This window comes from Asterias amurensis, chromosome 6 (genome assembly GCF_032118995.1).
Source record: "Asterias amurensis chromosome 6, ASM3211899v1".
Taxonomy (NCBI): domain Eukaryota; kingdom Metazoa; phylum Echinodermata; class Asteroidea; order Forcipulatida; family Asteriidae; genus Asterias; species Asterias amurensis.
This window is the reverse complement of record NC_092653.1, coordinates 11,580,503-11,601,999: the sequence shown is the minus strand read 5'-3', so window position 1 is coordinate 11,601,999 and position 21,497 is coordinate 11,580,503. Positions and strand designations below refer to the sequence as shown.

The following is a 21,497-nucleotide window of genomic DNA, read 5'->3' as shown; positions in this document are numbered from 1 at the left end:
TGACAAACATTAATAATTGAATCCTCTTTGATTTCTTTTCAAGTAACTTACATTTAAAATTAATTAATCTAAAATCAGTACGAACTACATAATAATTATTAAACACTAAAGAAATTGGAAAGGAAATAATTTTATGTTTGGTTAAATTATAAAGAAAACTTTCAAGTTTACTTATAAGAATAACAAATAATATCCAAAAAATACTAATTAAATAAAAATCATAATAGACTAAAGCGCATTTTACAAGATACAAATAATAATCTTGGGTTAATTGCGGTCCCTCCTCCCCGCCCTCCCCTCCGAGTTGACTTGGGACGAGTTGACTTGGGACCGAGTTGACTTGGGACCGAGTTGACTTGGGACCGAGTTGACTTGGGACCGAGTTGACTTGGGACCGAGTTGACTGGGACCGAGTTGGCTTGGGACCGAGTTGACCGGTACCCGCCGGAGGGTTACGAGTCACTTCAATCGAAAAACGGCGAAATATTTTAGTCAACAGATTTGCTCAATTTTTACCACTTTAAAAAATAATGACTCAAATTCTATGAACACGAACTTAATCCTCAATGTCTAATGAATAACATTCAAAAACACAATTGAGAAAATACTTTGAAAAAAAGGACAAAAACTTACCAGATTCCGGGAGCGAAACAGTCACAAATTTCCCAGGTTCTATTTTTGAACCTTTCGCTGGTTACCATGCGCTGACCCCAAGCGCTGAACCCAATCGCAGGTACCAGCCAATTGAATTGACGACCTGCCGACCGAGCCGCAGCCGAGTTTGACTAAACCATTCTGTAAAAGGGGTGTTACAAGGGGTGCTGCAGTGCGGCAGTGCTTTAAGTGAGTGAACAGCGGGCATAGTAAACGGACATCGCACACGCACTGCCGCGCTGCCTTATAACACCCCTTTTACAGAATGGTTTAGTCCAACAGCAATGAACATCGGGAAGTCACAAAATGGCGAAGCGACAGGTTCAAAATAGAACCTGGGAAATTTGTGACTGTTTCGCTCCAGGATCTGGTAAGTTTTTGTACTTTATTTCAAAATACTTTCTCAATAGTGTGTTGAATGTTATTCATTAGATATTGAGGATTAAGGTCGCGTTCATAGAATTTATGTCATGATTTTCGAAAGGGGTAAAAATTGAGCAAATCTGTTGACTAGCTGTTGAAATTGTACGTGTTTGACCATTTCGCCGTTTTTCGCTTGAAGTGACTTGTAACCCTCCGGCTCGGCCGTCGGCAGGAGGGTTACGTTATCGCAACTAGTTATTTTTTGGCCCCATAAATTGGTCCAATCCACTCAGCCCCATAAATCGGTCCAATCCACTCCGTATCCTTGGCCCCAGCACCACTGATATCAAAACCTTTCGGAAAATCATCTGAAACTCTCCGCATCATGAAACTTACGGATCTAATACTTCAGAAGTTGCAGATAGCATTGGATTCGTTCACATAGGTATCACAGATTTTGAGTAAAAATCAAGTAAATTTTGCGTGTGAATTTTCTCAACTAACGCTCTTTTACCGTTCATGCCGATTGTCCCCCGACCGTGTGCAGATTTTTTTCCCAGGACAAACGTGTGGAATCATCTGCACACGTTCGTCCTGGGAAGAAAAGATACCCAATCCACGCTTTGTGTATATAAACATACGGACACGCGTCTGGGAACTATTCTTTGTAGTTCCCAGACGCGTGTCCGTATGTTTGTACACAAAGCACGGATTGGGGAACCATTCTTTGTAGTTCCCAGACGCGTGTCCATATGTTTGTACACGAAGCGCGGATTGAGTATATTTTCTTCCCAGGACGAACGTGTGCAGATGATTCCACACGTTTGTCCTGGGAAAAAAATCTGCGCACGGTCGGGGGACAATCGGCATATCGGCATGAGCAGTAAAAGAGCATCAGTTGAGAAAATTCACACACAAAATTTACTTGATTTTTACTCAAAATCTGTGATACCTACATTATGTGAACGATTCCAAGTATAGTGCTATCTGCAACTTCTGAAGTATTAGATCCGTAAGTTTCATGATGCGGAGAGTTTCAGATGATTTTCCTAAAGGTTTTGATATCAGTGGTTCTGGGGCCAAGGATACGGAGTGGGTTGGACCGATTTATGGGGCTAGTTATTTTTCAGACTGCAAAAGCCAAATGCAAAGGTAGCACTGGCCTGGTAAATGGACTGGGCCCTAGCCCCACTTGTGTGGCCAAGGATAGCTGGATCCTTAGTCACACGTCCACCTCATTTCCTCATGCAGCTAAAGAATAACAAAATTCTGGCGCGCTATCTACGAGCCATCCGGCATTATAAACCGGCTGAATGTGTTCACATAACTCTTAGCTTGCTTTGTGTGTATTGAAAAGTGAAACAAATAAAATTTTAAAAAGAAATTTTTAACGATAACTTTGCTACCTTTCGCCGACTCTAATTTCATCGTTTCGTGCACGGCGCAGCCATTTTGGAACATGCGAATCAGCATGACGTCATCGGCCTGCCGAGCTGTGGGCCCGTGAGGGCGCGAATACAAATCAATGGCTGGGATAACTTTCCGTATGGCGCCACCACTTTTTCACTCATTTTTACAAAAAGGGATATATCAATCAGGTAAATAAGTTACTATATTATTTTATTTGGAATGAAAAAGTGGTGGCGCCATACGGAAACTTTTCCCAACGGCTGTTTTATGTGAATTAAGCTTGTGTACTTTTTACGCGCACGTGCTACGTAGAATTTTTTTTATTCCTTAGCTGCATGAGGAAATGGGGCGGACGTGTGGCTAAGGATTCAGCTATCCTTGGCCACACAAGTGGGGCTAACTGGGCCCCTGTCTTTATCCGCAAGGATAAAGACATGTACCAGCTATTCAGATCCACTGATTCCATTGGGTATAATGATACCATTGGATAAATGCAGTGACTGAAAGCTACCGTAGCTGGGTTGTTTTGATTGGTCTGAGGTCACCTCGGTTGGCCAATCAAAACACAGATATGGAAAGCTTACTTTTGGTCGTCCGCACGTGTGTGTCCACGTGTGTGGTGGTACGCATACAGTACATGCATGGTGGATACGGTACTTGCTTTAATGTTGGTGTAGAATTTGTTCTGTGAAGGGTATAATAGTGAGGTCTGTTCTTGCAGTCAGCGTGCCTGTTGACTATACGCTGTATTGTATACACGGAAATCGATGAGCCCCAAACGTTTGAGATGACTTTAACTTTGAATAAGTTAACAATTATAAACAGGAAAACGATGAAAAATTATTATATATTAAGCTACATTCTTCATTAATAGATCCTAAAAATTTGAAGAAATTCCGTCAAGGTTTCAATACTATGAGGATGGGTTCTGTGAAGGGTATAATAGTGGGGTCTTTTCATGCCGTCAGCGTGCGTGTTCACTGTACGCTGTATTGGCGGTACTTGGAAATCGATGAGCCCCAAGCGTTTGAGATAACTTTAACTTTAAATAAGTTAACAATTATTAATGGGAAAAATATGAAAAAATATTATTTATTAGGCTACATTCTTCATTAATAGATCCTAAAAATTTGAAGAAATTCCGTTGAGGTTTAAATTCTATGAGGATGGGTTCTGTGAAGGGTATAATAGTGAGGTCTGTTCTTGCAGTCAGCGTGCCTGTTGACTATACGTTGTATTGGCGGTACTTGGAAATCGATGAGCCCCAAACGTTTGAGATGACTTTAACTTTGAATAAGTCGGTAATTATAGTTAGTAAAAATATGAAAAAAATATTATTTATTAAGCTACATTCTTCACTAATAGATCCTAAAAATTTGCAGAAATTCCGTCGAGGTTTAAATACCATGAGGATGGGTTCTGTAAAGGGTATAATAGTGAGGTCTGTTCTTGCAGTCAGTGTGCCTGTTGACTACAGTTATACGCTGTATTGTGCACACAAAAATCGATGAGCCCCACACGTTTGAGATGAATTTAACTTTGAATAAGTTAACAATTATTAATATGAAAAATATGAAAAAATATTATTTATTAAGCTACATTCATAGATCCTAAAAATTTACAGAAATTCCGTCAATGTTTAATTACTATGAGGATGGGTTCTGTGAAGAGTATAATAGTGGGGTCTTTTCATGCAGTCAGCGTGCGTGTTCACTATACGCTGTATTGACGGTACTTGGATGAGCCCCAAACGTTTGAGATGACTTTGACTTTGAATTTAAGTCGGTAATTTTAATTAGTAAAAATATGAAAAAATATTATTTATTAAGCTACATTCTTAATTATTAGATCCTAAAAATTTTCAAAAATTCCGTTGAGGTTTCAATACTATTAGGATGGGTTCTGTGAAGGATATAATAGTGGGGTCTTTTCATGCAGTCAGCGTGCGTGTTCACTATACGCTGTATTGTGTACACGGCCAATCGTGGGAAGTGTGAGGACTGTTGCTGCCAGTTTAGTGTAGCCTTATTACTTCGGATACTAATGGTGTGTACCAATGAACCCCAAACGTTTGAGAATAAGTTAACCTAGACGTGTAGGGTAACGGAAATGAGTTGAGCTGAAAATAGTGTTTGGGGTAATTAACCTCAGATATGTAATTGTTACTTGTTAGGTAAGTTTTATAGAGTTGATTTATGTCATGTAGTTTAATAATAATGATAGGTTTTTTGATTGAGTGATAATTACCACGGAAAAGACACGTTATTTTTCAGACTGCAAAAGGTAGCCCTGGTAAATGGTTAGCCCCACTTGTGTGGCCAAGGCTAGCTGAATCCTATTCGTCGCTTGTGATCACCATTCCACTTCCATCGACAGCCCTTATATCGAGGAGGATCCCCCTGCGTGCGAATAAAATAACACACCTGATCCCTTCAAAATGCACGCCCTGACATAACTTTCCGGCGTAATTGTCAAACAAAATAACATAGTAAAAACAGGGTGTTTTTTCTCAGTAATTCATACTGATGACCCTGTTATTGTTAACCAATTTTACATGTAGGTCTGGAAATGCAAGTGTTTTGATACCGCAATTATAAATGTGCAAAACATTGATCGCAACCGACCTGCAGGGTCAGCAAATTGGGGAAAAACTAGCCCCCATAAATTGGATCCAATCCACTCCGTATCCTTGGCCCAGCACTTTGATATAAAATTCTACCTATTTTAAAGAAACCTAGACCTGCAATATGAACCTTATCAAGCTAACTGAAGTAGATAGCCCTACGCTTAGATTTGTTCAAAACGCATTACAAGGTAAAAATCAAATGATTTTTGAGTGTGACCAAGTTTCTCAATGGTCTTGACAACATGCTCGTTTTCGGTGATGCGCGCAAACGGACGTTTTCATTGTTAGTCAGGTTCCTTCAACTTCTTTACAATGCGAACACAAACTTGACTACAATTTTCTTTACTTTTTACCTGATTTGCGAAGCTTAAATTCCGTTCATACATGTATATTCATAGTGTCCCTCACTATGTTCTCAATGAGTTCACAGCTAACAAATATACCCATGAGTTCACAGCAAACAAATATTATATCCATTGTTACACTCAACATACATTCATGATGCTTGTTTTGCCTTTTTGTTGAGCTAAATTGAAAAACATCTTTAAAAAAAATCAAATTTTCTGCTCGGTACTCACTGTTGTTTTTCTGGCGCATCGCACATTTTTTAAACTTCTGTCATTGTATTTGAGAAGCAGGCATGCAAGGGCGCCTTTGGCAGCCAGCGACATCGGCCCATTTCGACCTCGAAGCATAGCCAGAGATCAAAAGTGTTATATTTTTTTTCTGGGGGGGGGGGGGGGAACTGGATAATGAGAACCCTCATGGCACAGCAGAGAACCATGGCCCTGGTCGGGTACATGTAGTTAACCACAAGCCAACCATGCCAACCATGGCCATCATAAGAGGGTCCCCTGTCAATGACATCTTGCTCGGCTGATTCACTCGGCTGAAAGAGGGGCTCAAACTTAACATCAATCTTGCATCTTCAACCTGCCTGACAAATTGATCCAAGGCTTGAGTTTTCGCACATTGCATTGATATAAATTCATGTTGTCTTCAATATTTTTTCTAATTCCGTAGAGCATGAACTATAGCCAGGGCAGTTCTCCGTCAAAATGGTGGCATTAAGAATGGCAAGGCCAAGCAGGAAAGACCATAAAACCAAAGTCAGAAGAACTCTTTGAGTTAAGCTGGGGTAAGTTCAACATAATTCGTGCCATCAGGTGAACCAAAACTAGCCTGAATCACATGCATTGATTTAAAAGAACCACCAAAACATCTCAAAATCATTTCACCAGAAATCTCAAAAGTACCACATTGTCCCTTTAAATTAGTTAAGTTTCTAAAAACGGCTTTTAAAACTACTTAAAGATGACTCTTTCTGTTGAGTGTGATGAGGACCCTGCCTGTCAAGAGTACTTTCCCGAGTCCTGTGAAAAATCGCAGGCACCTTACTCAGGTGAGATTTGAATCCAGGATCCTTGCAATTCTAGAGCAGTGTCTCACCAACTAGACTACTGAGATTACCGGTAGATAGTAAGACAGTTCGAATTATAAGTGTAAGGTCCCTCATCATAATTCTACATAGACTCGCATCTGTGGCAGCCTTCCTCAAATTGTAGTTCGGGGCTCATTCCTTTAGGTAGCTGCCATCACCTATTCTTAGCTTTTCACACTTCTACCAGAGCCCTCATTTATAAGGCCTGTGAAACACATGTTTGCTAAGCACAGAATACTATTGATACTATTTCATAGTTATCTTGCAACTCCGACGACCGATCAAGCTCAAATTCACAGGTTTGTTATTTATGCATATGTTGAGATACACCAAGTGAGAAGACTGGTCTTTGACAATTACCAATAGTGTACACTGTCTTTAAGTTTGCGTTGCTGTGGCTGGTGCTCGACTCAACTTTTGCTTGTAGAAAAACAAATTGCCAAGTAGTGTTTTCTGCTTAACAGCTTTATGAAATAGGGCCCTGTCCACTTTGTCCCAGATACATTGTGTTCTAGCCATTAATTGTGCACAATTTTCAGACACTGACAAAGATAAAAGTCTTTAAACCAAATTTTTACCAAAAACAAATCTTCATAAGATGCTCAATATATCTTAAAGTATACCCCATCTTTTCTGATGAAATGTCTTGAATAGTCTGTTCCAGTTCTGTATCATTTGAAACCAAACATTTTTTTACCCCAAACCAAAAAAAATTGATTTCCGACCAAATACTCAACTTCACAAAATTCTCAATATATTCTCTTAAAACCCTAACCCCCTGACTGTTTTTGCTAAAAAATATACCTAATCCGCCAAAATCAATCAAATGAGAGACAGTAAATATGCAACTGTACTGAATCAACCATAATCAACCAAAGCATTCTTTACATAAGTACTGAATCCATCAGAACCAATCACTAACATCTTGGAGTATTTTGATGGACTTGGTCTATTAGGCATCCAACTTTAGTGTCACTACTGGTTGTTACATAGCTGAATCAATCACAATCAACCAACTGAACGAATTGTGATTGAACAAACTCTATGTACATTTACTTGGTTTTTTTTTTGGTGGCTCAGTCTCAATGAAATTATTCTGTTCGCACTGCCGTTACAGGAATATCATTGTTGCATCACTGCCTTTTTTTTAGGTGTTCGGCCACCAGCCGAACAACTATTGTTATTGTTCTGTTTTTTTTTTTGTTTTTTTTTTCTGCGTGTTCTTCTCCTCGAACGTTCTCGTGCGATTTTCGCAAAAGCTTGTATGAACCTAAAACTTACCATATATATTGATCTTAATGAGTAGACGAAACAGCAACATTTTTGGAATGATGACGTCATTGATGACGTCATTACGTTCAAAAAAACGCTAAAAATTGGAGAGTTCATATCTTGAGAACTACAAATGCCACACACAAGATATTTGGTGCATATAAAAGGTCTTGTAATTAGCTACAAAAGTCGTGCACAACGTGACCTCATGTGACTTTTACTTCCGGTTGAAACCGGAAGTTCAAAATTTCAAAAGTTCATATCTCAAGAACTATATATCATATTCGCAAAATTTGAATATCAGTTTGAAGATCAGTTATCCTGCTCAAACTTTTGCACAAACATAATGCCAGTTGAATTTTGCCTTCTGGTCGTAAAAGCGCGCGTTTGTGTTGACCTCCATTCATTACGCGTAGAAACCAGATAGTATCGCCATTCATGTATGTGAATGCTACTATTGTATTGTGGGTGTGTGGGTGTGTGTGCATGTAGTTCATGTAGGCCTACATTGTATCCATGCTCTACGACAAAACAGCACTGCGTGGCTGTGGGCATTACGGGTTGTGTATACACATGCAGACTCCGTTGAAGGCGCGCGTAATTCAAATTCCACTACGCTGGGATTCGCCTCATCTTTCTTCGTGCGATTTTGAACAAAATGTTAAACTACTATGAACTTGAAACTTATCATAAACATGAACCTTCATGAGTAGATGAACCCGCAACTTTTTTGGAATGATGACGTCATTGATGACGTCATTACGTTAAATAAACAGTAAATAATTGAAAAATTCATATCTTGAGAACCACAAACGCTACGTACAAGATTCTTTCACTACATGAAACCTCTTGTAATGTTCTACAAATGTTGTACACAACGTGACCTCATTTGACCATTCACCCGAACACCCTGAGTTTGTACACAAACTCTCAATTTCTAGTTTTTTTTATGCTTTTGTGGGGTTTTTTTGTTGGTTTTTTTCCCCGAAATGCATTGCCATTGCATGAATATCCACTGATATTTTTGGTTTTGTTCTTCTGACACAAAATGAGGGGGACAAAATGAGTACCAAAAAAATCTTGCTGTGTGGGGAGTCCTAAGATGTCTACTCTCGTCTACTCGGTGGTGCTGGTGGTGTGCCCTGCCTCTTCGCTGCTTACAAGAGAGTGGTAGTTGATGAAGCACTGTCCAGCACACAGGTAGACTCCACACGCTTGACAGCCTCGTCTTGTTGTCTTTGTTCTTCCGGACTTTGTTACTCCGTTGTGCAGTCTGCACCAGCGACACCAACGTGCATAGCGACCTGGCATCCTAGTTGATGTGTGTCCAAGGGCGTTCTTTGCTTTCACCCTCTTCGATCCATAAAACTGCACCTCAGCTCTGCCTTGGGCATACCCATCTATGAGCTGTGTTGCGACATCCATGATGAACTTGGAGTGGGTGGGGGCACTTTCATCTTCGTCGGAGCTTTCCGGACTGTTGGTTGCTACGGTGCTGTGGTGATTCCAGGAGCATATCCACGCGTTCACTCGAGCTATGTCGACGAGGAAATACAGGATTTTTCGCCACCACAGCTGGGACTTCCTCGAGCAGGAGTAGTAGGATCGTAGCTGGTCCCCACGATCAACCCCTCCCATGTAGCGGGTGTAATCAATTGCCTGTGGAGGTGCAGAGATGGTCTTTTTCTCGAGGCGTCCAGTGCCATCATCTGCGATCTTTCGCTGCACGGAGTGCTCCTCGGGGTCTCTCCACCCTTGATGAGCTGAAGAAAGAAGTAGCATCACTCTGCTGTCTTTCCAAGCAGCAACAGTCAGTTGACCTTTCTGCCGTGTCAATGGTTAGCTCCCGATCCGGCACGTACTTCTTCAGGCACTGTTTGCGGACCTTGTCCCATACCGGCTGCACATGGAACAAGGGGTGCTTGAGCTTGAGCCTTGTCTTGGATGAGGGAGGGGTCCTTGCTGGCATCGTTACACACAAGAAACTGGCTGATGGAGTCAAAACGGTTGCGGGTCATTGTGGACGAGATGAGGGAGTTACGATAACCGGGATGTGTTGACCAGTAATTTTTGTAATTGGCCACCTTGACCAGACCCATCACGAGGTGTATGCCGAACCAGGCTCTTAGCTCTGCGAGTGACGTTAGCCGAACTTGTTTCTCCGCAAGTTTTACATTGGTCCACTTGACGATGGTGAGAAGGAGACTGATGGGAAAGAACTTGAGGAATTACTTCAAAGCCGAAGAGCGTCGGTTGAATGAAGGTCCCAGTGTACACTTCGGCTTGAAGCTTCTAACTCTGATGTTGTGTAGAGTTCTCGTCCATCCTTCACTGTCCGGGGTGAAGTCAGGCTGGTAGCATGATGGAGGGTCGGGGTCGTTGTCCGAGTCCACCTCTGTTGTCTTCTTGCGTTTTACCTTCCTTCTAGGGGGGGCTTTTCTAGCCGGCATGGGTGGCTCAGGCACATCACTGATGGAAGATGGCTCATCTACATCGTCATCGTCACACCCTGAAGAAGACATCGCCGCAGCTTCGTCCAAAAATTCTTCCTCACTCTCTGTGTCGGTCATAGCAAGCGCCCTGTAATGCTTACCCATCCTGACCCCTGCATCGGTCGCACTTCTGCGGATGGTCTGTCGTAAATTTCTCTGCTCCTCAATTCTCCTTTTCTTCTGTAAGCCCGAACTTTGCTGCAGGGGGCGTTTTTTTCCATGGCCCAGTGAGCTAGGATCGACTCCCTTACTCCCTTTCGCACTACTTCTCTGCTTGTCTTTCTTCTTCGCTTTTCGGCAGCCTTCTTCTTCCTTTCCTCTCTCACGATCTCTAGCAGCTCTCTTCCCCATTGCAGCTTCTTGGAACACTAAGCTCTCTTCACAAGTCAAGCTCTCCTGTAACATTCTTGTTTCTCTTGAAGTCATAATGACACAAGCACGCACATTGAAGTGTGGTGGGTTCACATTTTCACCCTTATTTATAGCTGGGCATGATGTTGAAATTTCTACAGAAATATTACCATGACACTTACATGTACCTATTGTAAAAAACTACTCATTCATGTTTCTTCAATAAAAAAAGTTATGTAATACAGCATGACATTTATGAATATTGATTTATGGAGTTTTTTTACACCACCTGTAAATATGAATGGAACTGGCGACCCTTGAACATTCTTGGGTCACCAGTCCCATTCATATTCTAGAGGTGGTATAGACAAACTAAATAAACAATAGAACACAATGCAAGTGTATGAACATGCAGTGCCCAGGTCATTGTATTCAGCTAATATGCATTGTTTATTTACAGACCCCTAATTAAATGTCAGGAATGTGTGTACTGTACATGTAGTAGGAATACAACTATGTCAAAATCAACCAGTGGGTTGACACTCCAATGGAGCTATCTAAAGGACCAAGTCAAACAAAATCAACCAGTGGTTTGAAATAGCTAAAAGACCAACTCTGCCAAAATCAACCAGGATGATGTGTCCTAATATACCAAATCCATCAAAATCAACCAAATGGTACAACATTGTGGTGTGCCAAATCTTACAAAATCAACCATGTTCTACCGATTGATTTTGATGGATTTGGTGCCGATAGGGTTTTAAACTTTGGTTAATTGACCCATTCCACACAGATAAAACTGCTTCAGTAGTCCGTTCTGTATCCATAAAATCCCTGAAAAACTTTTGATCCCAAATCTGAATTTTTTTCCAATTTCCAATTAATAATTCTCAAACTTTTTGTCATATACCCAGTCTGCACAAATAAAATGTCTCAGTATTCTGTTCTGTTTCATTTAAAAACTTCATCCCCGCGCCACTGATTGGTGACAGAGTTTCACTGGGTTCTGCTCAAAAGTTCTTCGGTGTTCATGCCTTATGACTTCCCCTAATCTCATCAGCAAGTCAACCTTTAAAGCCATTATACACTTTCGGTAAACAGTATTGTCCAAGTCCTACACTTCGTGTATCACAACTTACATATAAAATAACAAACCTGTGAAAATTTAGGCTCAATCGGTCATCGGAGTCGGGAGAAAACAATGGGAAAACCCATTCTTGTTTCTGCACGTTTCGCCGTGTCATGACATGTGTTTATATAAATCTGTAATTCGCTCTATCGAGAATTTATTTTGTTTTAATGTTTTCTCAAAAAGTAAAGCATTTCATGAAATAATATTTCAAGAGAAGTCTTTCACCATTACCTTCTGTAGACCCTGTAAGTTATTTGTAAATCTGTGAACTTTTTTCTTTCTTTTCTGTATCGAAAGTGTATAACGGCTTTAAGAGAGAAGCAGTCTCTCCGTTTCATTGCAAACATTTTCAGCGTATGTGTTAACGGAAGGTCCCTCATCATAGTTCTGCATAGACTGGCCTCTGTGGAAGCCTTCCTCATAGTGTACTTTGGTTCTCATTCCTTTGGTAGCTCCCATCACCTATTTTCAGCTTTTCACACTTCTACCAGAGCCTTCATTTATAAGGCCTGTGTAAACACATTTTTGCTAAGCACAGAATAGTATTGATTAGCAGAAACTAACTACCAGCAAAATTACTTTAAGTTTGCATTGCTGTGGCTGGTGCCCGACGCAAATTTTGCTTGTATAAAAAAAAAATTGCCAAGCAGTATTTTCTGCTTAACCGCTTTAAGAAATTGGGCCCTGTCCACTTTGTCCCAAACGCATTGTGTACATGTACTAGCCATGAATTGTTCAAGATTTTCAGACAGTGGTGTTTGTAGCCTCTAACAAAGATACAAGTTTTTGAGCCAAAATGAAGTTAAAGAACAACTACTACTTGCTTTAATGTGAAGGATTTTGGTTGGTACGATTGAATCATATTTTGTTCCACTTGCAGAGGATTTACCAGAAACAGAAGCTTACCTCCTCAAGCTGTGTTGAAGCCTGAATATGGACCATCTGCTGGGCATCCACTTTGACTATGAGATACTTGAAAGCATCATGGTAATGTTTTGAAGATAAAGGTACTTTATTGGTCATACGCCAAACTGGCTGTATACATGTATTAAGAATAAAGGAGATCTAGGTGACTGTTTGTTTCACCTCTTTTAAAAAACGCCTAACAACAGGGATAATCCTAGTGCTGTTCAGCCATACAGCAACTCGTTGCAGAGTTTCAGATGGGCCTTAAAGAAACTGGACACTATTGGTAATTGTCAAAGACCAGCGTCTCTCTTGGTGTATCTCAACATATGCATAAAATAACAAACCTGTGAAAATTTGAGTTTTGGTCTTCAAAGTTGCGAGATAACTATGAAAGAAAAAAGCATCCTTGTCACACGAAGTCGTTTGTTTTCGGATGTTTGATTTCGAGACCTCAAATTCTAAATCTGAGGTCTTGAAATCAAATTTGTGTAAAATAACTTCTTTCTTGAAAACTACGCCACTTCAGAGGGAGCCGTTTCTCCGCTCTTTTATACTATCAACCTCTCCCCATTACGCGTTACCAATTAAGGTGTGTTTGTTGAGCAGCCATCATTCCAGAAGTATTAATGCCTTCATGGACCTTTCGTAGATTTTCGCAGTACTATCAAAGTCTCCCTTCCTTCGAACCTCTAGGTCAAGTTTTGCTCACCATGGCTTCAACTAAGGTGGCAACTACCACAAGGGCCCAATTTCATGAAGTCTGTAACAGTAAAAACTTGCTAAGCACAGAATGCCTTGCAGGAACAGGTTACCAGACAAAATAACATTAGGTTTGCATTATTGTGATTGGTGCCCCACTCAATATTTTCTTAGCAAAGCAAGCAGTATTTACTGCAACTAACACTTCGGAGTGAGTTCTATTTACTTACAATTAAGCGTGCCGTCGATTTAACAGGGGACTGAGACCCAATAAACTATTAGGCATGATTTAAAACAATAATAATAATAAAGGATTGTAAACAGATGCAGAGAGAGAATAGAGCATCATTTTTCTATGGAGATGCACTACTGACTTCTAAATGTTAGTTTAAAATCAGGTTTACTCACAGGAAATTTTTGGGATAAAACCAACAGGGAGAAATTCACACGAACAAAAAATCAGCGTTCCCATCAACGGCTGATTTTTTTCCCCTTTTTTTCGACAATTATTTTGTAACAGACCTACATTATTTTTAGTGACCTAACATGTAACAGCCGTTGTTGCACTAATTGCACATCACCTTAATGTTACTTCTCCTTAATTAAGAAAAAAACAGCTCCCCGGCCATTGCCATTTTGATTTCACTTTTGGCATGTTTGGTGACAAAAAATAATGTTAGTTTACACGTTTTAACGCGTGTATTTTTTTTTATTTCAAATCTAGGCGTTGGGCTATCTACAAACTCAGAAGCATTATACGGAATGTTTTATGATGCGGATCGTTTTTTCTTTTCTTTTCTTTCAAAAAGCGGAAGAATGTTATATCAAAGGTGCTTGGGCCAAGGATACGGAGTGGATTGGACCAATTTATGGGGGCTAGTTTTTCCCCATTTTGCTGACCCTGTATGTCTGTGGCGATCAATGTGAACATCAATGTTAATTTTTAATTGCGGTATCAAAATACTTGCATTTTCAGACCTAAAATTTGTTAACATGGTTATTAATATGAATTACTGAAGAAGAAAAAAAACACAGTTTTTACAACGAATGTTACACCGGAAATGTATGCCAGGGCGTGCATTTTCAAGAGGAATCAGAGGGGATCCTCCTCATAAACAGGGCTGTGGTCGATTGAAGTGGATTGGTGATCACGACAAATTCACGGCGGTAAACAGAGCTCAAGTTGGGCCCAGGTGTTTCTCGCTGATGTTCATTTTGAGAAACACGCTTTCCACATGCCCAGATTCAACTGATGAAAAAAACCCACAGTTTTTACACCGGAAATATATGAGAGGGCGCGCATTTTCAAGAGGGATCAGGCGTGTGATTTTATTCGCACGCAGGGGGGGCGGGTCCTCCTCCAAATCAGGGCTAAGCTTGGGCGATATCGATTTATTTTTATTCACGATATATATATCGCCGACAATATATCAGGATATCCGATATAATCGCGATTAACTAAATTTGACATCATCAGTCTTCAAACTTCCAGTAAAAGTTGTAGAAGACACAGTCATAGCATAAGAGAGGTGTTCTAATGACCTATTTTTCTGGTTTTACTCCGAACCTCTGAGGTTGCAAGATGTATCAGCTAGGAAATACGTAGCGATATTGCGATATTTAATCGATATCGCGATACATCGAGATATATCGATATTTCGATTAAAACCAAATAGATCTGATAGCACAATCATTTCCAAATTAGTATTGCAATATTCGATAATATCTTGGTATCGCCCAAGCTTTATCAGGGCTGGTCTATGGAAGTGGAATGGTGATCAGGGCACGACGAATTCACATCGATAACAAAGCTGAAACTGAGCCCAGGTGTTTCGCGCTGTAGTTCATTTTGGGAAACACGCTTTCCACACACCCAGATTCACGTTAAATTCCTCATGAGACAATGCCTGTGAGTGAAATAATAGTGATCCACAATGAAACAGTGCAAGAAGTTCACGATGGGTTAATAATACCTTTTTTTGAAATAAAATACCCAGGTACATAGTTTACTTTGTGTTGTCCCCCTCCTCGCCTGCTAACTCGACCCCCTGGTCACATACGATGGAAACAGATTGGAGTAAGATTTGGATTTGGGTTTCCTTACCAACAACCAATCCACATCCAGAAATATTTGTGCCGAAACTGAAGTCAACAGACTCTGTTAGGGAGCGTCTTAAAAGTCGGGCATGTTCCTAGCGCAAAAGAACGTTCCTGCGGGCATACGCCTGCAGGATCGCAACATCATGACAAAGTATACGCGGAGCGTTCCAAAAGACCGGTTCTGTGGAACGGACAAAGCGGCGGGGATACTCTTGCGATCCAAAAAGAATGTTCCTACCGTTCCGACTTTTGAGACGCTCCCTTAGTAGACTGTACGCAGTTGTTCGTCACCGCCCCCCCCCCATCCCCCACCCCCCATTGAAGAACTTTATAAGATACAATCACTTGTTGGTTCATGGAAGTAATTTGGGCAGCATCCAGGGACAACTGACCACATTATTGGCCTTCCTTAGAGGGGTCCCTGTCAATGACATCTTGCTCTTCGTATTTTACGTTGAGTCTGAAAGAGGGGCTAAAACTTTACATCCATCTCATGCTTCCAGCCTGCGGGCCAAATTGATCCAAGGTATAAGGTTTCCTGAAATGCATTGGTAGAGTTTACTTTTATATTTTATCAAGGTTGTCACATTATATAATTTCTATTTGTGTTTCTAATTTCTAGAAGCCGTGAACGGGAGCCAGGGTTGCCAACCAGTTCTCCAATCAAACAACGGTTCTAAGAATGGCAAGGCCAAGCAGTAAGACCATTCAACTGAAGTCAGAAGAACTCGATTTCAGCTGCAGGGGTAAGTCAGAATTAAGTATAATAGAGCGGCAGCCCAGAGCACTTTGGTTAAAGGAACGAGGTACCAATAATTTGAGTACAGAAACATTTAGTGATTAAAGAATACCACCATGACGCGCGCTGTCTGCCGGGGGCGGAGCTCCAAAAGAGGGAGGTTTTAGCATATTTTAAGAGGCTGTATCTCGGAAAAGGTATGGAGAGTGGATTTAATTTTTGGTTTGTGTTCATTTTAGCCATAATGGAACAGTTAGACAAAGTTTCATGTAAATCTGAGCTAATTTGACAACTGGTTAATTTCAACCCTATAGGTTTGTACACTAAATATTTGGGGGAGGGGGTGTCTGGCAGGCCTAATGCAGCAGAAACTTTGTCTGGCGGTTGATATTTTTTACTTACTATCATGGTAATGACCATTTCCACTTGGTTTCATGTGGTACCTAGAATGTTTGATTCAGCCCATTATTTTGCCTCTGTGTTGGGGGTCCATGCGCCACACGCTGCTGGGGGTCCCCGGCAGACATCCATATCTGACTATGTCAGGTTATCCACTAAACGTTCCGGTACTCAAATATTGGTACCTTTAACCAAGTGCTCTGGGCTGCCGGTCTATAACTGTCAGTTAAAAAATATGCCCCCTGAACCACACATGCATCAATTTTGAAAGAACCAGCAAAATCCTTTGTTTTTTTAAATAATTGTAGGCCAATTTGTTAACTCACAGATACATTTTTGTTCATCATTCAGCTGCAATCCCTGCCATATCTCATTGGGCCCTGAGCTCCCTTCCCATGTTGGTTCTCATTTTTTACCAAAACAAATCTACACAAGATGCTCAATATATCTTAAAGTATACCCCATCTTTTCTGATGAAATATCATTTGAAACCAAACATTTTTTTACCCCAAACCAAAAAAAATGATTTCCGACCAAATACTCAACTTCACAAAATTCTCAATATATTCTCTTAAACTTTGGTTAATTGACCCATTCCACACAGATAAAACTGCTTCAGTAGTCCGTTCTGTATCCATAAAATCCCTGAAAAAGTTTTGATCCCAAATCTGAATTTTTTTCCAATTTACAATTAATAATTCTCAAACTTTTTGTCATATACCCAGTCTGCACAGATAAAATGTCTCAGTATTCTGTTCTGTTTCATTTAAAAACTTCATCCCCGCGCCACTGATTGGTAACTGAATTTCACTGGGTTCTGCTCAAAAGTTCTTCGGTCTTCATGCCTTATGACTTCCCCTAATCTCATCAGCAAGTCAACCTTTAGATCCATTATACACTTTCGGTAAACAGTATTGTCCAAGTCCTACACTTCGTGTATCACAACTTACATATAAAATAACAAACCTGTGAAAATTAGGCTCAATCGGTCATCGGAGTCGGGAGAAAATAATGGGAAAACCCATTCTTGTTTCTGCACGTTTCGCCGTGTCATGACATGTGTTTATAAATCTGTAATTCTCTTTATCGAGAATTTATTTTGTTTTAATGTTTTCTCAAAAAGTAAAGCATTTCATGAAATAATATTTCAAGAGTAGTCTTTCACCATTACCTTCTGTAGACCCTGTAAGTTATTTGTAAATCTGTGAACTTTTTTCTTTCTTTTCTGTACCGAAAGTGTATAACGGCTTTAAGAGAGAAGCAGTCTCTCCGTTTCATTGCAAACATTTTCAGCGTATGTGTTAACGGAAGGGCCCTCATCATAGTTCTGCATAGACTGGCCTCTGTAGAAGCCTTCCTCATAGTGTAGTTTGGTTCTCATTCCTTTGGTAGCTCCCATCACCTATTTTCAGCTTTTCACACTTCTACCAGAGCCTTCATTTATAAGGCCTGTGTAAACACATTTTTGCTAAGCACAGAATAGTATTGATTAGCAGAAACTAACTACCAGCAAAATTACTTTAAGTTTGCATTGCTGTAGCTGGTGCCCGACGCAAATTTTGCTTGTATAAAAAAAAATTTGCCAAGCAGTATTTTCTGCTTAACTGCTTTAAGAAATTGGGCCCTGTCCACTTTGTCCCAAACGCATTGTGTTCTAGCCATGAATTGTTCAAGATTTTCAGACACTGGTGTTTGTAGCCTCTAACAAAGATACAAGTTTTTGAACCAAAATGAAGTTAAAGAACAACTACTACTTGCTTTAATGTGACGGATTTTGGTTGGTACGATTGAATCATATTTTGTTCTACTTGCAGAGGATTTACCAGAAACAGAAGCTAATACCTCATCAAGCTGTGTTGAAGCCTGAATATGGACCATCTGCTGGGCATCCACTTTGACTATGACATATATGATCTTAAAAGCATCAAGGTAATGTTTTGAAGATAAAGGTACTTTAAAGGTCATGATGCCAAACTGGCTATTATTATACTTAAATAAGAATTAAGGAGATCGAGGTGACTTTTTGCTTCACTAGAGATAATCCATAAGTGCTGTTCAGCCATACAGCAATTCGTGGCAGAGTTTCAGATGGGCCTTAAAGACTCTGGACACTATTGGTAATTGTCAAAGACTAGTCGTCTCACTTGGTGTATCTCAACATACGCATGAAATAACAAACCTGTGAAAATTTGAGATCAACTGGTCGTCGAAGTTGCGAGATAACTATGAAAGAAAAAACATCCTTGTCACACTGCTTTCAGATGTTTGATTTCGAGACCTCAAAATCTAAATGTGAGGTCTCGAAATCAAGTTTGTGGAAAATTACTTCTTTCTCGAAAACCAGAGGGAAGCCGTTTCTTACACTGTTTTATACTATCAACCTCAGCACATTACTCATTTTATTATTTTGAGTATTTACCACTAGTGTCCACTGCTTTAAACAATATACCTTATATTGGCCTATTTGATCTTAGGTATGTTTGTTGAGCAGCCATCATTCCAGAAGTATTAATGCCTTCCTGGACCTTTTATAGATTCTCAGAGTACTATCAAGGTCTCCCTTCCTTCTAACCTCTAGGCCAAGTTTCACTCACCAAGGCTTCAACCAAGGTGGCAACTAACACAAGGGCCCAATTTCATATAGTCTGTAACCGCAAAAACTTGCTAAGCTTAGAATGCATTGCAGGAACAGGTTACCAGACAAAATAACATCAGGTTTGCATTGTTGTGATTGGTGCCCCAGTCAATTTTTCCTTAGCAAAGCATGCAGTGTTTTTTCTGCAACTAACACTTCGGAGTGAGTTCCATTTACTTACAACTAAGCCTGCCGTCGATTTCACAATACTCTTCCTAACTTAAGACTAATGTTAGGATTAGAACGAGTCCTAACCCTGCACTGTAGCATGCAGACCTTAATATTTATCCTAAGTTAGGACAAGGTACTCGTCTTAACACTAGATAAGACAAGTTCTTAACTCTTTGTGAAATCGACCCTTGGTCACATACAATGGAAACAGATTGGAGTAAGATTGGCCTTTGGTTTTCCTTACCAAGAACCAATCCCCATCCAGAAATATTTGTGCCAAAACTGAAGTCAACAGACTCTGTAAGCAGACTGTACGCAGTTGTCGGTCAGCCCCCTGAGCTCCCTTCCCATGTTGGCTCTCATTTCTTACCAAAAACAAAACTTCACAAGATGCTCAATTTATCTTAAAGTATACCCCATCTTTTCTGATGAAATGTCTTGAATAGTCTGTTCTGTATCATTTGAAACCAAATATTTGTTTACCCCAAACCAAGTAAAATGGCTATATCGGCTTTGGCAGATTTTTCTGATTTCCGACCAAATACTCAACTTCACAAAAATCTCAATATATTCACTTAAACTTTGGTTAACTGATCCATTCCACTCAGATAAACTGATTCAGTAGTCCGTCCTGAAAAACTTTTGACCTCAAATCTAAAAAAAATTTTTTAATTTACAAAATTCTAAATAAATCTCAAACTTTTTGTCGGCTACCCAGTCTGCACAGATAAAATGTCTCAGTATTCTGTTCTGTTTCATTTAAAAACTTCATCCCTGCGCCACTGATTGGTAACTGAATTTCACTGGATTCTGCTCAAAAGTTCTTCGGTCTTCATGCCTTATGATTTTCCCTAATCTCATCAGCAAGTCAACCTTTAAAGCCATTATACACTTTCGGTAAACAGTATTGTCCAAGTCCTACACTTCGTGTATCACAACTTATATATAAAATAACAAACCTGTGAAAATTTAGGCTCAATCGGTCATCGGAGTCGGGAGAAAATAATGGGAAAACCCACTCTTGTTTCCGCACGTTTCACCGTGTCATGACATGTGTTTAAAATAAATCCGTAATTCTCGCTATCAAGAATTGATATTGTTTTTATGTTTTCTCAAAAAGGAAAGCATTTCATGGAATAATATTTCAAGAAAAGTCTTTCACCATTACCTTCTGTAAATCATCTGTAAGTTATTTGTAAATCTGTGAATTTTTTTCTTTCTTTTCTGTACCAATAGTGTATAACGGCTTTAACAGAGAAGCAGTCTCTCCGTTTCATTGCAAACATTTTCAGCGTTGGAGAATTTGGTCAGCCAACTTTCAAAAGCCGGCAATTTTCAGGCTGTGACTGGGGTCCACAGGTTTTGTAAACCTTCTGGGCAAAATGGCACCCTTGACTTCGCCTCGGTTGCCATTTTCCCCCCACTGGTGTATAAAACGCTATCGCGCAATAGTTGTATATTGTGTACTAGATACAGGGTTGAAATACTAGCCCCACACCCTTTAGACTCTTACACATGCTATTTATTTTTTTCCAGCATTTAAGACGATCTGTACTTATTTTTGAGATGTTGTACCTACTTTCTTATTGCATTATTGAAATATACAGGAGAAACTTCATCCTTAAAGAAAAACATTGATCTTTCTTGCTCATACATTGGTTTTTAAATAAAGCTTGGTTTGAAGTTAGAGAGGTTGGAAATCAGTGTAAGAATTTGTTCGGAACTGTTTATTAACACTGTGTTCGGTTAATTTGTTCCCTCCTAAACTGCAGGTGAAATTAGAGACAGGAAAGCTGCAGCCTCTACACTCTACGTCTCTTCTTCTCGCCCTGCAATCTTACTTGCACCATTCTACTTGTACTACTTGCTGCTCTCCATAGTCCAAGAGTCGCTGCGCCTCAGATGATGCAGAAGGTAATCCATGTTTACTGTTTGCTTGCTCTGCTAGTATTGATTATAATATGTGCACATGTAATAACTCTCTCTCCCCATAAAAAGCAGAAGTCCTCGCACATACTGTCGACAATGGCAACCAATGGGACGAAACCTGGTGGATTTTGTCTTTCAACATTTAACTGGACCTTCTAGAGTTTAATTAAGAACT

General features: G+C 40.0%; 1 protein-coding gene and 1 pseudogene across 30 annotated transcripts in view; one reads left to right on the top strand and one right to left on the bottom strand.

The window, feature by feature from the left end:
• Positions 1–21,497, top strand: part of LOC139938390 (uncharacterized) — a 205,872-nt gene that overhangs the window by 82,859 nt on the left and 101,516 nt on the right. For 4 of the 30 annotated variants that reach the window (XM_071933885.1, XM_071933884.1, XM_071933880.1 and 1 more), the window contains one exon: positions 16,072–16,195. The exons of 10 other annotated variants lie outside the window; for them this stretch is intronic. The gene's annotated coding sequence lies outside the window, so the exon portion shown is untranslated. Of the gene's footprint in view, positions 1–4,325; positions 4,601–6,076; positions 6,192–12,621; positions 12,749–16,071; positions 16,196–18,401; positions 18,537–21,165; positions 21,308–21,497 lie in introns of those variants that run through there. 16 more of the 30 variants (XR_011786145.1, XR_011786135.1, XR_011786140.1 and 13 more) reach the window with 14 other exon arrangements.
• On the bottom strand, positions 8,877–10,684 carry LOC139938203 (uncharacterized; annotated as a pseudogene).